This window comes from Marmota flaviventris, chromosome 2, assembly GCF_047511675.1.
Source record: "Marmota flaviventris isolate mMarFla1 chromosome 2, mMarFla1.hap1, whole genome shotgun sequence".
In the NCBI taxonomy this organism is placed as follows: domain Eukaryota; kingdom Metazoa; phylum Chordata; class Mammalia; order Rodentia; family Sciuridae; genus Marmota; species Marmota flaviventris.
The window spans coordinates 3946248-3959291 of NC_092499.1; the positions used below are offsets into that span (position 1 = coordinate 3946248).

Below are 13044 nucleotides of genomic sequence, written 5' to 3' on the forward strand. Positions count from 1 at the left end.
TTTTAGGAAGGTTTCTGGTGAAGAAGGTTGGCGAGTTCTGAGAGCAGACCTTTGCTAATCCTGTCACCTCCCGAATACCCACCTCTAATCACCATAGCCAGATTAAGTTTCTACCCTCTTAAAGCCTCACAGTGGGCCTTCAGTTCAGTGTCTGTAATATGAAGTGTCACAGTGGCTGGTGTTTTGTGCTATTTGGATGTACAGACTCAGTCACGTGGCCCAGTGCGGAGTTTTAGTTTCAACAGGCATTTGTTAATGTGCCTTAGGACCTGCCAAAGCTGTGTAGTCCAAACCCAAGGAGAACTGGACATTGGATTTCATTTTGTGAGTTCTGATTTGCTTTTTATATATGTCTTAAAAACCCTAGGATGGGTCTGAGACTGTGGCTCAGTGGCAGAGCACTTGCCTAGCAGGGTGAGGCACTGGGTTTGATCCTTAGCACCACATAAAAAGGCATGCTGTCCATTCACAACTACAAAAATAAATAAATAAATAAACCGACCAACCTACCAGCCATCCCACCCTGGGACACAGGAATCCCCTCACGGTTGGTCTGCTGTGGCCAAGGGAAGCATTCTTTTGATAAGACCTATCCTCTTTTCTTTCTTTTAGTATTTTTTGGTGCTACGAGGCTTTCTGTGCTCCTTTTATACTTTCCTTGCTCCAGCCCTAGAACCTGCCATTTCTCTAAGGAGCCCTGATTCCTTTCATTGGAGGAAGGTATTTAGAAACTAAGATCTGGACACTGAGTGTCCTAGTACTGGGTGCTGATGCTTCTAGGGCTGTTGGCAAACAGTGCTGGTGGTGCCAACCCATCATGCCCGTGCCTGGCTCTCCTTCCCATCTCTATTCAAGTACCTATGAGAGCATACCCATAAAATAAATAAATGGGATGAAGAAATGATTCTTTCTCATAGAAGAATTTCACTTAATACATGTAGGGGGATAAGGGAAATAGGGAACCATCATTAGAATGCACATGTAATAATTTTTGCAGTCAGAAATCATTTCTGGGGGAAACTCAAAAGTTATTTCTGACTATAGAAATAATTATGTGTTCATTATTACATGTTTATTGTTATATGTTAAATTATTACAGGCTGATGCATGCTAAATTAATGGGTGAAACTATGAAGAGAAATAGGATTTCTATATAGCCCTAAAATATTTCCTCCTAGATACTTTATTTTTAAAATTTGATTTATTTTTAAGCTCATTCACAAAACATAGAAATTATAAATATTAATGGGGTGTCATGTAATGTTTTGATACATGTATACATTGTATAATTTTTTAAATTTATTTTTAAAAATTTTTATTTATTTATTTATTTTTGGTACTTGGGATTGAACCCAGGGCACTTAACTATTGAGCTATATCATGAGCCCATTTTTTGTATTTAGAGACAGGGCCTCGCTAAGTTGCTGAGGCTTTGAATTCGTGATCCTCCTGCTTCAGCTTTCTGAGCCGCTGGGATTATAGATGTATAACACCACGCCTGGCACATCATGTAATGTTTAAATCAGGTTAAATATATCTGTTTCCTCAAACATTTGTCATTTCTTTATGGTAAAAACTTTCCAAATATTAATTTTTAAAAAATATATTTTAATACATTTTATTTATTTATTTTTATGTGGTGCTGAGGATCAAACCCAGGGCCTCACATGTGCTAGGTGAGCGCTCTACCACTGAGCCACAACCCCAGCCCTCCAGATATTAATTGTAACTACTCTGATTGCCATCAATAATAAATACTAGCTAGTGTTGATTAATTACTGTGGAAGTTCTGACAGATCCTCGTATTGTCTGGTATCCCTTCCTCCAGGAAGTAGGGCTTCCTTCCTTCCTCTTGAGTGTTGATTGGACTTAGTGATTTGCTTCTAAAGAATAGAAGGGACAAACAATGGCATTACAGTTAGAAACCTGGCAGGTCCCACGGTGGCTAAATGATCCAGGTCACCATCAGTGGTGAGACAGGGACACAGTGGACCAGGATGGACAGGCTGTGCCACCTCGGGGCTCGCTCCCCAAAGCCATAATCCCAGTGTAACCCTGAGAGCACAGCAGGGGAGTCCAGACTGGGGACATTCCGCAAAACACCTTCCTAGCCCAAGGCTGTCATGGCAGTGAAAAACAAAGACTGAGGAACTATTGCAGATTGGAGGTGACTCAGGGGATGTGATACCTTAACTGCAGGTGGCATCCTAGATCCTGGAAGAGAAAAGACATTAGTGGAAAAACATGGGAGACCTCAAGTTTAAGTAATAGTTGTACCAGTGTCAGTTTTTTAGTTCTGATAAATGTTATACAAATTGGGTAGACTCCATATTATCTTTACACCTCTTCTGAAAGTCTAAAATTATTTCAACACAAAAGGTAAAAAATAAGACAGAACAAGCAGACAAAAACATAAATAAATAAATAAATACAGAAGCCAGGCCCAGTGGTGCACACCAGTTATACCAGTTACTCAGGAGGCAGAGGCAGGAGGATTGCAAGTTCGAGACCAGCCTGGACAAGTAGCAAGACCCTATTTCAAAATAAAAGATTTAAAGGACTGGGGGCGGGGCTGGGGATGTGGCTCAAGCAGTAACGCACTCACCTGGCATGCGAGGGGCGCTGGGTTCGATCCTCAGCACCACATAAAAATAAAATAAAGATGTTGTGTCCACCGAAAGGGTTCGATCCTCTGCACCACATAAATGTAAAATAAAGCTATTTTGTCCACCTAAAACTAAAAAATAAGTATCCAAAAAAAAAAAAAAAAAGGACTGGGGATGCAGCTCAATGGGAAAGACCCCCAGTACCACAAAATAGCAAAACAACAAATAAGACAACTATAGGAGATCTGGTACTACTCATTGATCATGAACGTCTCTTCTTAAAAATGTTGCTGTTAATTCTGATTTATATGGGAAAAAGAATTGTTAGTTTCTTCTGCTTTTGGTCTCATCTCTAAGGATGAGATTGCTAATAATTTGTAGTTTGTTGGATGTTCCAGTGTAACTGATACTGGTCCAAGTATAATGCTGTTTCTTTGTTTCTTGTGGTGCTGGGGGTGGAACCCAGGGTTTCCTGCCTGCTAGGCAAGCAACATACCCCTAAGCCATACCCCTAAGCCATACACTCTAGCCCTTGTTTTTGTTTTCAGACATGAAAATAATACTTCTGGCTTTTACATGGGAGTATCTTTCTGTAGTATTCTGTCATCATTAACAAATAAATTGTCTTGTTTACTTAAAGAACAATTTCAAAGTTGATTTTGGGTACCCTTAGCCATCCGTTTCTGTTCTACTTCTCATTGTCTAAATGAGTCCTCAAAGTCATCTTGCACAGTTGCTTGGGTGGTTTGGGAAAGGTGAAGCATTGGCAGAAGAAGATCACACCATGTCACTCATGCAGGATGATGTTGGCATTCAAAGCCTCTGCCTCCTGACCCCTCCAACCTTACTTCCACTCCTTTCCTCCTACTTGAGTTGGAATTGAAATTGATGGCTTTTGGGGCTGGGGATGTGGCTTAAGTGGTAGTGTGTTCACCTGGCATGCGTGAGGCACTGGGTTCGATTCTCAGCACCACGTAAAAATAAAATAAAGATATTGTGTCCACCTAAAAAACTAAAAAATAAATATTAAAAAAAAGAAATTGATGGCTTTTGCAAATATCTTTGCTAATATGAAGTTCAAGTAAAATAAGACAACCAAAGAACACCTTGGTACTGTCTGGGGCAGGGCCTGGCAACTCTGGAGACTGTTTCTCCATGTTCCTCGGAGGTGAGGTTAGCTCCTGGGCTCTAGCCTGCAGGAAGACCAAGTCCTCCTCATTTCTCTTTGTTGTCTTCACTATTTTCTCCCACCTGTAATCCCCAAAAGTATCCAGTTAAGTAGAGGCTGCCTTTGGCAATGATTTTACTCTGTATTTTGCCTGTAGAAATATTTTTAAGACCCTTACTTGGGCTGGGGATGTGGCTCAAGTGGTAGCACGCTTGCCTGGCATGTGTGCGGTCCGGGTTCGATCCTCAGCACCACATACAAACAAAGATGTTGTGTCCGCCGAAAACTAAGAAATAAATATTTAAAAAAATTAAAAAAACAAAAGACCCTTACTCATGGTCTTGTTGGGGGTCTCTCCCCATGCCCTGAAGCAGAAGGCTCAGTAGTGAGCTAAGCCTGGCCAGCAGAGGCTCCCACTTAAAAGCAGAACCAGAAGCCCCTCTGCTTGTAGGCTTTTAGTTTTGTGACCTTGCACAGCTCTTCATTTTTCTGTGCCCTCATTTCCTTCCTTACACAGGAGGGACAACACGGCATCCACCTCCTAAGGTTGTTGTGGGGTCTAGTGAAATAATGCAGGGGCACACTCATGGTGCCTGCAGGCAACAGCCCCGAGGCTTGCCATATGAACCAGCTCTTCCTTGGCAGGTAAGGCAGGGTCCAAGGGCTTGGAGATGATTTTGGAAATTGAAGAGAGATGATACTAGCGAAAATAGTGAAGCTCATGGCAGGGACTCACCGACATCTGGTGCCAGGAACAGCACCAGGTGACTTGTGTGTCAATGCCATTTAATCTCACTTCGACCCTCGACTCTGGAAGCAAGATGCCAATGTGGCCACGTTTTGGATCAGAGAGCATGCCTTCGTCCCCCACCCGCTTGGCGCTGTGCAGCCGGGAGCTTCCGCCCAGGTCTACTCAGTAAGTGGCCTCCATGTTCCTTTTAGGAACATAAAAGCTACTTTGTAAGGAAGAAATAGAAAAAAGGCAAGAAATTCATGAGTTACTTTAGATAGGTTTTCTGCTTACTTAAAAATAAAGTATGGAAAATCTCAAACAAATACAAAGTAAAGAGTAATGAACCCTACCTAGCAGCAGGACGGAAACCCTGCTGTTTTAATTTAGTCTGTGCCTCTGCACAGTCCTCTTCTCCTACCTGGTCAGTATGTATGCCTTAGTGTGTGCCGCAGTCTGGCTGGGCACAAAATCACGAGCCACCACACAGCTTGTAGATTCAAACAGCAATTCTTTATTCCCGAACTCACACCAGCCGTCTACAATCACGTTCAGGGGAAATCCATGTTCTCTGCCCAAATCCACCCCCACTGGGCTTCCGTCTCCCCAAAAATACTGTCTGAATCCCGTGAGAACTCAAGGGGAACTCAGGCAGCAGGATACGCCCTATTCCCAGCAGGAATAACCTTAAACCTGGAACCACCCTAAACCCGGATCCGCCCTGGTCCTTGAGCAAGGTCACCTTATGCAATGTCACTGCAAAATGTCCTATTTCCACGAGTCCTTCCACTAAGCAACATGGGGTAGGCTGGCAAGGAAATTGTCATACCAACTTGGCTAATGGCTCCCAGCATCTCCCCCCTTCTGATTAATTAAACAACAAGCAATGTGGCTTAAGGACGTGCCTGGTAGGTTGTCCAATTCAACATATGGTTCTTACCCGTCATCGGAAAACTGACCTTTAGGCGTCAGCCTCCTGTCTTAGGTTGATACCACTGCAATTGGATCATACCCGTCACTGACTACCGGTCCAGCATATAGCCATTGGCCCCCAAATTTTAGACCATCACTAGCAGAAGGGAGGAGGATACAGAAATGCCATGACACCAAGCCAATTGAAGGCTCCTTGGGAAAAATTGCATCACTGGTGACACCATCAGCAAAGATATGCCAGCATTACCACAATTCGCTGCACCAAACGATAGTTACATAGTCCAGGCAAGTTCTGCAAGCAGTTCAAAGCAGAGGAATCTATCAATATGTCCATTTCCTCCCAAAGTAAGTTGACTCCTTGATTGAGCATTACTTGTTGAGTTATATTCATTGATGCATCAGTTTATACAGTTTACTGTGATAGCTATCATAGAAGCTGTAGTTTGGTTTTATCTCTGTCTTCACCGGCACTGGGATGGAGATAGGAATTCTGGCAATGATGCTAAAGAGACATTATCCTGAACAGAATTATTAAATATGATGAAAAGGAAAGGTGAAAGTAAACAAACAGATCTGTTAACCTACTTTAAAAACAATCCTTAACAGCTGTTTACCTAATTTAAATTAAACCATTTAAATCACGTGAATAAAAAAAATAATAATAATTTGGATCCATTTTTTCATGAGCGCTCCTCATATAAGAAATATGGACATACGCACATACAGACATACAACACAAAACACAAGAGTGCACACAAACGTACAACACATAAGAAAATAGTAAAGGCCTTGTAGCTTTACCTAGGTGAAATCTCCATTGCAATGTTTAAAAACTCCACAGTCAAAAAATAAAACTGATCAGAAAAACATTAACCTAGGTTTGTATGAGCTCAAAAATAAAATGGAACTTTATGATGTGGGAAAAATGCAATAATAAAATAGATATTGAAAAAAGCATCCTGGTTAATCACTGTCACAGATGTAAAAATGGCCAAGCTGGAGTTCTGGATATCAGCTGTTATGGATTTTGAGTCAAATCATCTTCTTTTCGATCTGTAGAAACTGTTTTAGTTAATCTCTCTGGAATCCAAATCGGCTGCTGTTCTCCCTGTGGAAACACACAAACAGAACCCCGACTCCAGACAATCACTGGGTCAGGACCTTTCCATTGTCCTGTTAGAATATCTTTCCAAAGTACCTTAGGCTTATGTACATTTTTGGATACATATGCCTTTCCGCAGCACTAAGTCCTGATGAATCCAAATTTAAAAAGTTTAGTGTAAAAAGGGTTATTTTAAGTTTATCTTTGGGGGATATATACCCCTTAAAGATCCTTTTAAATTTAAGTCTTTCAAAAGCATTCTGCCTTAGTTTTTAGAATTATTTTAGTCCTTTTAATTTTTTGATGTGGTTTTAAACCAATTTCCTTCTAGTTTAACGTTTTCTAAATTGGCTCTTGTCTATAAATTTTAACACCCTCATCTGAGACTTCTAATTTCTGCACCACCAGAAATTAAAGTTGATGGGCTTTTTGAAAAAATTACTAATAATCTCCTTGCTCCCAGCAAGTGTGTTTTGGGCTGCTAAAATAAAGGACCACAGACTGGTGGATCAAATAGCAGATGTTTGTTTCTCACAGTTCTGGAGCCTGGAAGTCCAAGATCAAGGTGCTGGCAGATCTGGTGTCTGGTGGGAGGGCCTGCTTACAGATTTGCTCAGGGTCATCTTTTGTGCCCTCAGAGAGGAGAGAGGGGAGCCAAGCTTCTATAGCCTCAGGTCACAGGGCTACCTCCTCATACCTAAGTCTCCTGTCCCAGGAACACCCAACAAGGGTTAGGGTTTCCTGATATGAATTTTGGGGGATACAAGCATGAGATTCATAACATTATACAGATTTGGTTTGGTTGGTTGGTTGGTTTTGCTGGGGATCAAACCCAGCGTCTGGCACATGCTTAGCAAGCACTGAACTGCTTTGCTGATCGGCTGTACCCTTGGCCCCAACTGTCCTTTTTCTAAGGTAAACTTGCATATATAAAGGGCGAATAGCTTACCTGTACAGTTTTGGCAAATAGACATTCCCATGTGATTAATGTCACCCTAAAAAATTTCTTTCTTTCTTTCTTTTTTGAATATTTTTAGTTGTAGGTGGACACAATACCTTTATTTCGTTTATTTTTCTGTGGTGCTGAGGGTGAAACCCAGTGCCTAACACATGCTAGGCCAGCACTCACCACTGAGCACAGCCCCAGCCCCACCCTAGAAAATTCCTTCCCATCTCTTTTCAGTCTCCCACTCCCTTCCCAGATGGCCTCGGCTGTTTTCTTTACTCCCTCCTAGAATCTCAGACTACGTGTAATCTCACATCTGTGTTCTCATGCCCAGTTCCATTGGCGCAGCAGAGTTGTCATGGCTATCTTAACAGGTTTGTCCCTCTTTTTGCAGGGGGTGGGTACTGGGGATTGAACTCAGGGCACTTGACCCCTGAGCCACTCCTCAGCCCTATTTGTATTTTATTTAGAGACAGGGTCTCACTGAGTCACTTAGCGCCTTGCTTTTTTGCTGAGTCTGGCTTTGAACTCCTGACCCTCCTGCAGCGACCTCCCAAGCTGCTGGGATTGTAGGCATGCACCATGGAGTCCAGCAGAAGTTTGTCCCTTTTTTAATGCTGAGTAATATTTGTTCCAGTCTGTGACTACATACAGTTTATCTGTTCTGTCAGAGGGGTTGTTTTCTGTTGTGGCCAACGGTGAATAAAGCTGCCATGAAAGTCCTAAGACTTCTGGATATGTATTTTCTTTTTTCCTACTTAATTATTTACAAATGCAATCACTGGATCAAAGGTGGGCAAACATTAACTTTATAAGAAACTGTGGCTAGGCCTTTTCCAAAGTCATTGTAGCTTTGGATTCCCGCCGGCAAAGAGTAAGTTCCAAATGCTTCACATCCTCAGCCAGCATTTGGTGTTGGGAGCATTTTTTTTTCCCCTTTTTAATTAAAAAAACATTTTTTTTGGTAGTCGTAGATGGACAGCATGCCTTTATTTTGTTTGTTTGTTTTTATGTGGAGCTGAGGGTGGAACCCAGGGCCTCATAGGTGCTAGACAAGTGCTCTGCCAGGAGCCCTAGCCCAGCCCTGGTGTTGGTAGCCTTCTAAGTCAGCTGTTGGCCACTGTGCCTTGTCATTTAGAGATTTTGGCCTCCACTTGCTAATGACCAACAACGATGACCACCAATTCACATGCCTTCTGGCTGTTCACGTACCTTCCTTTTTGAAGTGTCTGTTCAGACTTTTTTTTTCCTATTTTAAATATTGGGCTATGTATGTGTCTTTTTATTGAGTTGTTTGTAGGAGTCCTTTGTATGTTCTGTGTGTAAATCTGTTGTTATTTACGTTTTGGGTTAGTTTTTGCATGTCTGATTTTCTGGTCCATTTTCCCTATGATTTCTCTCATTCTAAGAGGAGGAAGGGGAGAGGGCCAGGAAGAGGAGGGAGCTGTGACTGTGGGCAGGGCAGGGCAGGCCATGAGAGTAGGAGGAGAGCAGAAAAGGAAGAGGAAGGAATGTCTGTACTATCTTTGCATCTTTTGATGTGCTGGGGTTTTTTTTTAACAATATTTTTTAGTTGTAGATGAACACATATCTTTATTTATTTATTTATTTTTATGTGGTGCTGAGGGTGGAACCCAGGGCCTCACACGTGCAAAGCAAGTGCTCTACCACTGAGCCCAGCCCCAGCCCTTTTTTTTTGATTGAACCCAGGGATGCTCTACCACTGAGCCTTATCCCCAGCTCTTTTTATTTTTTAGTTTGAGACAGGGTCTTGCTAAGTTGCTAAGACTGTCTTTGAACTTATGATCCTCCTGCCTCAGCCTCATAGAGTAGCTGTTATTACAGGTGTGGCCACCACATTTGGCTGATATGCTGAAATTTTTTATGTCAAACCCAGTGTATGGAATTATCTCCTTTTTATGGTTTTTGTTTTCTGTTCTCAGTCTTAGAAATCTTTAATTATCCCCAGGCTGGGACAATGCTATATTTTCTTCTAAAAATATAACTTTAACTTTTACAATTAGGTCCATGATCCATCTCCAATTAATTTTTGTGTATATTGTAAGGTACAGAGGTCAAGGATTATCTTTTCCCCAGTGGATATCTAGTTGTTCCAGCATCATTTGTTAAAGATGTTTCTAAAAGAGAAAAAAAAAAATGTTGCTTTTCCTCATAGGCTACTTTGTCAGAAGCCAGTTGACTACAAAAGTGTGGGTCTGGGCTGTTTCTCCCTCTGAAGGTGGTCCACATTCTCCTTTGAATGTGTATACCTTGCTTTATCCTCAAAACTTTTTGTCTTGAGATGGACCACATTGTCCCTTGAACGTGCCTCTGCTTTCCTAAATAAACCTCTGCCTGTGTCTCTGGCTGGTGCATGCTGAAATTCTTTTCCATCACGGATGTCAAAAACCCTACTGGAACTGAGTTGTTCCTTTCTCTCCAGGAGCTCCTCAGACTCTTCTTCAGAAACTTTTCTTCTCCTGTGACAATCTTTCCATCTTATTCTGAACTAGTTGATATCTTTAAAAATAAAGTGTGTCATAAAAAAAAGTATAGGTCTGTCTGGACTCCATTCTGTTTCATGGATCTCTTTGACTTTGACTATCCTTATTTCAACTCCCTACTGTTTTTTTTTAAGAAGGGTTTGTCATATATATGTTTTATGTATGTGTGTGTGTGTGTATGTGCATATATATATATATATATATATATATATATATATATATATATATATATATAAAAATAGAGCAGAGAGGGGAGCCAAGCTTTGTGTAGCCTCTGGTCACAGGGCTACCTCATACACACACACACACACCCATAAACATATATATATATATACATGCATGCATGTATGTATTTTATGGACCTTTATTTATTTATTTATATGTGGCGCTGAGAATTGAACCCAGGGCCTCACACATGTTAGGCAGGTGCTTTACCACTGCAACCCCAGCTCCCCCTTCTGTTTTGGTTCATGTAGTTTAACAGTATGTTTTGAAGTTGGGTAATATTTATCTTCCAGCTTAGTTTTTCTTTTTGGAAACGTTTTGCCTACTTTGAGTCCTTTGTATTTCTGTAAATATTTTAGAACCAGCTTGTCAATTCCATACAAAATAAAAACTACAGAGATTTTGAATGGGATTATGTCAAATCTGTAGCAGTTTATGGAAGAATTCATTTCTTTTTTTTTTTTTTTTTTTGATATTGGGGATTGAACCCAGGGATGCTTAACTACTGAGCCTCATCCCCAGCCCTTTTTATTTATTTTGAGATAGGATCTTGATAAGTTGCTTAGGGCCTCACTAAGTTGCTGAGGCTGGCCTTGAACTTGTGATCTTCATGCCTCAGCCTCCTGAGCTGCTGGGATTACAGGCGTGTGTCACTGCACCTAATTTATTCTGCCTTCTTAAGGTAAACACTTCATTATAAAACATGTAAAGTCACAAATATCCTTCTAAGTGTCCTCAAAACTTCAATGTGCTGTGCTTTACTTTTTGATATGCTAATTTCACGTGAGATTCCTTCCTTACCCATGGATTTTTAGAAATCTGTTGTTTCATTCCCAAATACTCGGGGCTTTTCTAGATAGTTTACGATGGCTGATTTCTAATTTAATTCCATCGTGGCCAGCCAGCATGTTCTGTCCATTTTCAGTTTTGGAGTTTATCAAGACTTGGCTCTGATGCAGCGCATTCCTGTCTGGGTGAGTGCCCTGTGCATCCCTGAATGATGTCGGGTGGAGGTGGTCAGTAGTGCTCTTAGGAGCTTCCGTATAGTTACTGTTTCTGTTTTTTTTTTAAAAGATCATTGTATCAAATATATGAGAGGGTGTTCCGTCTCCAGCTTTCTTTACCTGTCAGTTACTTCATGTGTGTTGAAACTGTTACTTACCGTATGTGCATCTAGAATCCCTGTCACCGTCACCAGGGCCATGCTGGTGTTTCAGCTGTTGAACTGCCAGCTGCATGGTGGCAGGCTCACAGCAGACCTCCGAGAGCCAGCGCCCACAGGACTGGCTCCAGCACTATGGACTATGTCTTGCCCTGGGTGCACGTTGCTAGTGTTTTGACTACAGTCCTGGCTGTGAGGGAGGAAATAGGGGAAGGTAATGAAGAAGAGGCCCAAAGCTCTTAGTCACAGATATTCTTAGACTCAGACTAGTCTCTCTTCAGGCTGTTCCTATGTATCAGGCTCCCATGTGGTTGCTAGCTTGAGAGCAACTGATTTAAGAGCCACATTGATTTAAAAACTATATAATAAATTCTGGACGTGGTCACACACGCCTGTGATCCCAGCCACTTGGGAGGCTGAGGCAGGAAGATCGCAAGACCAGCCTCAACAACTTAACAAGGTGCTGTCTCAAAGTTTAAAAAAAAGCGCTGAAGGGGCTGGGGCTAGGGCTCAGGGGCAGAGCACTTGCCTGGCATGTGTGAGGCACTGGGATCGATCCTTAGCACCACATAAAAATGAAACAAATAAAGTCATCCTGTCCATTTACAACTACAAAAAAAGGGCTGGGGAATCTTAGTTCAGTTGGTAGAGTGCTTGCCTTGTATGCACAAGGCCCTGAGGTTAATCCCCAGCACCACACACACACACACACACACACACACACACCCCAAACACAACTACAAAAAATAAAAATTTAAAAAAAAAGTGTCAGAGATGTGGTTCAGTGGTTAAGCACCCCTGGGTTCAGTTCCAGGCACTAAAATGAAAAACAAAACACAATCAGAAAAACCCAAGTATAATCAGAACCTTTCCCAGCTGTGACCTAGCCCTGCTGCTGGTAGTGTGGACCTTATCCAGGTAGCAGGACCTTATCCTTTTTCTGTATAGGTCTGTAGGGGCTTAACAAACCCTTTTATTTAAGAACAGGCTGGGGATATAGCTCAGTTGGTAGAGTGCTTGCCTTGCATTTACAACACCCTGGGTTTAATCCCCAGCACCACCAAAAAAAAAAAAAAAAGAACAGAATTAAAAAAAAAATTAAACTATAGTAATGTGCTGTTGGATATAACTATTCCCTGAATAACCAAACAAGATGCTGAGCAATTGTAGGAAAGAAGAATATCCCCACAATTGGTTCCTTCGGAGCCTCTGAGATGGAAGTCCCTTGAGCATGAAGTCACTGGATGGGTGTGAATCCCCTCCCACCATGGGAGGTGCGTCCCTGGAAGGGTGTCTGGAAAGCAGGGACAGCTGGTCACGGCCTAGCACTTACAGTGGTGTGATTTGGATATGGAAACAGTGTCAGGCTGAGCAATCAAAGACGACCCCACAGCGAGACACCTGCAAGGACTACACCTGTTCCCCCCAGGTAGAGGAGATGGCAGAAAAGACAGACTTCATCAAATATGAGGTGGAGGGAGGGGCTGGGCTGTGGCTCAGTGGTAGAGCGCTTGCCTGGCATGTGAGAGGCACTGGGTTCAATTCTCAGCACCACATAAAAATAAAATAAAGATATTTGCCGCAGTCTGGCTGGGCACAAATGCCGCAGTCTGGCTGGGCACACAATCACGAGCCACCACACAGCTTGTAGATTCAAACAGCAACTCT

The 13044-nt window shown here is 42.1% G+C and overlaps 1 protein-coding gene across 10 annotated transcripts in view; it reads left to right on the forward strand.

Annotated features, from left to right (window-relative positions):
• The window catches only part of Mok (MOK protein kinase), a 49856-nt gene that overhangs the window by 15726 nt on the left and 21086 nt on the right, over positions 1-13044 (forward strand). Inside the window, exon 1 of one of the 10 annotated variants that reach the window (XM_071607518.1) lies at positions 206-324. The exons of 8 other annotated variants lie outside the window; for them this stretch is intronic. The gene's annotated coding sequence lies outside the window, so the exon portion shown is untranslated. Of the gene's footprint in view, positions 1-205; positions 325-11146; positions 11189-13044 lie in introns of those variants that run through there. One more of the 10 variants, XM_071607520.1, reaches the window with a different exon arrangement.